Raw genomic sequence first — 5,316 nt, forward strand, 5'->3', positions numbered from 1 at the left:
CAGACCTAGAGTGAATGCCTAAGTTTTTAGGAACTTCAGTAAAACAATCTCTGAGTTCATCTTATCTTTTTGTTTGTTTGATGGAAGTTTAAAGTTCAGATGGGTTCTTAATATTTACTTTTTTGTTGTCCTATAACTGATTACATAGACGAGGCTAACTTTCAACTCACAAATACATATATCTGCTTCTACCTTCTCTAAGGTATGTGGTTAAAGTCATGAGCCATTACACTCAGCTTATAAATTTATGTTGTAGTTAGTAACAGTTCATGCAATTTCTCTGATATGTGCTCAGTACTGGTGAAGTGTTTTCTTGTCTCTCTAACTCTGTTAAGTGGCATTTCTCTTGCAAGACGATATCCAATACCAAGCATTCATAAATAATTGTTGTAAACCTCCTATTGAGTTTGTTTGTGAAGTAACTTGATGATTTCGTTGGAATGTCTGATTCATAAAATACATGTGGCAGTCCCCAGAATTATGTGTCTATATTGTCAAAGAAGCACATATTTACAATGTTGTGTCATGCTTTTTGTTTATACACCTGGATGGCACATTTATGTATGGCATATTTTAGAATGCAGTGTCCTATAGTGATATGCATGTCGACATCACTCAGGAAGAGTGGGCATTGATGGATCCTTCACAGAAGAATCTCTACAAAGATGTGATGCTGGAGACCTATATGAACCTCATTGCTATAGGTAATACTGTAAATTTTCCTTCACATTTTAAATAAGGGGATACCTGTTGATTGATTATTGATGCTCTTCTGCAATTCTGATTGAGAATGTGAAAGAATGAGCTGAATAAGTCAGATTTCATTCTGAGAATATCTGAAGATATTAATGTAAAATTTTCAGTTTCTTGTAGCAATTCATATAAAACTCTTGTCCTATGTTTTAGGCTACAATTGGGAAGATCTTAAAGTTGAAGAACATTGTCAAAGTTCTCAAAAACATGGAAGGTAATTTTCTTGTAAAAGCTGATAGAAATGGGTTTCTGGATATATATAATTTATCTGGAAGTTTTAATTAGATGATGCAGTGTAAATAATCACAGCTTAAAATGCATTGTTGATCAATATATGCTCATAAACTCATGTAGTACCTCAATGGCAGAAAAGTGAATTGTGTTTGCAAGTGATTCTTTTAAGAAGGAAGACAAAAATCAATAGCTTAACAGAAATCAACATTTGAATAATAGCTTCATCAAAGCTATGGTATATAACTGACAATCCATTTAGTTTCATATTATAAAACTATACTCATTGAATATGTGATAAGAATATATGCATAAGCTTGAAATAAGCAAACAGTCTATAATATAGATACTCATATAGTTGATCTGTCTTGCTAATTTCAGTTAGATGGGTAATTAGATTCAAGAATTAAGGGGGGGTTGTAGAGAAACATTATTCCCTATACCACATGTTGATGAGGAACAGAAAGTCCAACTGTAAATGAAATGTGAAAATATTAATGTTTTTATTCTTTCCTTATATGTTATATCATATTTCACTCATGATACCAGCTCTGTGAACATAAGAATATGGAAAGAAGCAATGTACATCTTTCAATCTCAGAACAATTAGAAGTTATATCATAGTTCAGTGTTGAATATAACTTGTTGAATGTGATTCAAGTTTACAAACAACAAGGTTTCCAACTTCATTCAGAGTAGTTCAAGTAGCACACCACTAAAATGCCCTATGAGTACTAGGACTATTTAAATGCTTCTGTTTGTCCTGGTTAACCATGAACATGTAGGAGGACTTACAGTATAGGAAACTTTATCAATGGAATAAATGAGGTAAATGTCCAAATTCTCTTTAAATATGTGAAAAACCTCAAAGAGAAATGATGCCATGAATATGAGCCAGTAATAAAGGCTCTTATCATCACAGGCATGTACAAATATGCAGAGCCATCCTTAATACAGTGCATGAACATGAGTGTAAATAACATATAAAGTCTTAAGATCTCATTTCTCTTTATATTTAGACCAAATTGTAAAATTAATTCTTGCAGATATAAAGACTCAGCAATGTAATGAATGTGATAAAGTTTTTAAATGTTTCAATTGTTCTTGCAGGCATAAAAGAAGTCATACTACAGAGAAAGTACATGAATATACTGAATGTGGTAAAGCCTTTGAATGTCATAGTCATCCTCAAAGGCATGAACAAACACATACTGGAGAGAAATCCTATGAATATAATCATTGTGGTAAAACCTTTGCACAACACAATCATCTTCACAGGCATGAAACTACACATAACCTTAAAAAACCTTATGGGTGTAATCAAAGTGGCAAAGCCTTTATTCATTGTAAAATTATACAATTACAAAGAAGAACACATTCTGGAGAGAAACCCTATGAATGTAATCAATGTGGTAAAGCCTTTACAAATCCTAATCATCTTCAAGTACATAAAAGGACACATACTGGAGAGAAACCCTATGAACGTAATCAGTGTGGTAAAGTCTTTGCTCAAAACAATACTCTACAAAAGCATGAAAGGATACACAGTGGAGAGAAACCCTATGAATATAAACAATGTGGTAAAGCCTTTGTTCAACATAGTACTCTTCGATTACATGAAAGAACACATACAGGAGAGAAACCGTATGAATGTTATCATTGTGGTAAAGCCTTTGCTCAACACAATGCTCTTCAATTACATGAAAGAACACATACTGGAGAGAAACCCTATGAATGTAAACAATGTAGTAAAGCCTTTGCACAGCACAAATGTCTTAAAGTACATAATAGAACACATACTGGAGAGAAACCCTATGAATGTAAACAATGTGGTAAAGCCTTTGCCCATCACAATTCTCTTCAAGTACATAAAAGAACACATACTGGAGAGAAACCCTATGAACGTAAACAATGTGGTAAAGCCTTTTCACAGCACAATCATCTTCAAGTACATAAAAGAACACATACTGGAGAGAAACCCTAAGAATGTAATCAGTGTTTTACAAGCCTTTGCTCTTCACTCTCGTCTTCGAAGGCATTAAAAAACAAACAAACATACCGGATTGAAACCATACAATTCTAATCAGTGTGGTAAAGCCTTTGTACATCACAATGATCTTCAACTTCATGAAAGAACACATAATTGAGAAGAACCCTATGAATTTAAACAGTGCAGTAATGCCTTTGCACAGCTTAGTCATCTTCAAGTATATAAAAACACATAATGGAGAGAAAACCTATGAATATAATTAATGTGGTAATGCCTAGTCAAAACAGAGAGTAACCCTGGAACTGTAAAACTTTTAGTGCGTGATTAATCTCTCAAAGCCTTTCAATATAACATTATAATTTGAAGATCTAAAAGAAATTCATACCAAAGGAAATCTGAATATATATAAATTGTTATGATCTTCAGTCAACATACTTACATTCAATATCAAAAAATTAATTATTTCAGAAAAAAAATCTAAAATGTGTCAACAATGTTTTCAAGCATTACAATATCTCTTTTTTGTGTTTACATATTTCAAACACAAAATGCCCGCAAATTTAAATTTAGTGAATTGTCCATTGCACAACAGAGAAAGGATATCTGTGTGGAAAATGGCTTCTTCCTTCAGACCAGAAGAGGAGGAACAGTGGAATTGGCCTGCAGACAGAGGTGGGGCCTGCTACAGGGGGATGGACCACTGTGTACACTACAGCTTGATTATAGACTGCAGTTGAGTGCAGTGAGCTACAGGGTCTCCATTACAAAGGACTGATGGGACATGGTGAGTAACTTTCTCTGTAATTTCCCTGCATGCATTAATTCCTTCCATGTGGATGAAGACAGAAACTATTGGCTGATGTTAAGTTTATGGACGATAGCTTGAACTACTAAGTATTCAGTTTCCAGTTCACAAACTCTCCTGTGAAGATATGTTCATTCTGGCTGATAAAGTGAAATCAGGTGAGAGGTTTGAGATACAGGCCATATTCTGTAGCTCTATGTGTTAGCTTACAGCATTTAGTGACTATCATTTTACATGGGACAATGTCATACATTCTTTCATTAATGATATTCACACTACCATTGAGGTACCTACTCCATTTCAAAGTCAGTATATCTACATATGCTTTTAATTTTTTTATCATTGGAAAATATTAATTATTGGTATTATTTTTAATATTCATTTTCTTTTAATGCATTACTAATAGATTTTCATCTATTTTTCCATGTATCCCAGTTTAAGAATTTTATTTCTGGCTGGAGAGATTGCTCAGAGGTTAAGAGCACTGGCAGCTCTTCCAGAAGTCCTGAGTTCAATTACCAGCAGCCACATTGTGGGTCACAACCACCTAATGAGATCTGGTGCCCTCTTGTGGTGTGCAGACATACATGCTGATAAAATACTGTATGTAAAATGAATAAAAAAATCTTAAGACCAAATAATTTTATTCCATTTTAACTGCTGTTTGTTTATGTATTTATTTCTATCAGTTTATAGAAGTGCTTCTCAACCTTGGAGGTCATGGCTCCTTTGGGGGAATCAAATGACCCTATCATAAGATTGGTCAAAGACTGTAGTTTCTAGAAACAGAGTTATGTACTGAAATGGAATCCAGGGGAATGAAGTCCAAACAATATTGATGGTGTCATCAAAGGCATCCTGGAAAGTTACCTGAGAGGCATGATGGGAAATGTAGTTTCTAGAACCATCCTAATGTATTGAAAGGGAATCCTGGGGTATGGAGTACAATCCACACTGAGGGTGTCATCAAAGGCGTCCTGGAAAACTACCCGATAGGCATGATGGGAAATGTAGTTTGGAATGGATGACCACTACACAGAGAAGCATCCTGGGAAATGAAGTCCATATGTTGTGATGCTGTGGAGAAAGGCATCCAGGAAAATGACCCAAGAAGCATGATGGGAAATGTAGTTAGGAACACACTGCTGATGAACAGGAAAGTGCAGAGGGACAATGGGATTGTGGAGGACACAGGACATCAGCAGAAGGTCCGAGATACCTGCTGAAGGCAAAGGATGTGCCTAACCATAACCAATAACCATAACCACTATCATAACACTAATCCTAAACAAACACTAACCTGAAACCTAACCCTAACCCTAACCCTAACCCTGATGCTATAAAGAGGGACCAGGAAGTTTCCTTCTGACCTGAAAGCAGAGGACACAGGACTCCTGATGAGGGTCAGAGACGCCCGAAGAGGGCAAAGGATGCTCCGAATCTAACCACTAACCCTAACAAGTAAACCTAACCATAACCACTAACTCTAACCCTAACCCTAGCACTCATGCTAACGTTAACCCTAACCATTAAAGGT

The 5,316-nt window shown here is 35.3% G+C and overlaps 1 long non-coding RNA gene across 1 annotated transcript; it reads left to right on the plus strand.

Moving 5' to 3' along the window:
* Nucleotides 1-610: 610 nt before the first annotated feature.
* On the plus strand, nt 611-2,112 carry LOC118575697. The gene is made up of 3 exons (XR_004943879.1): nt 611-704; nt 907-967; nt 2,095-2,112. It is a non-coding gene; the product is annotated as an uncharacterized LOC118575697 (long non-coding RNA).
* The last annotated feature ends 3,204 nt before the right edge of the window (nt 2,113-5,316 follow it).

This window comes from Onychomys torridus, unplaced genomic scaffold, assembly GCF_903995425.1.
Source record: "Onychomys torridus unplaced genomic scaffold, mOncTor1.1, whole genome shotgun sequence".
Taxonomy (NCBI): domain Eukaryota; kingdom Metazoa; phylum Chordata; class Mammalia; order Rodentia; family Cricetidae; genus Onychomys; species Onychomys torridus.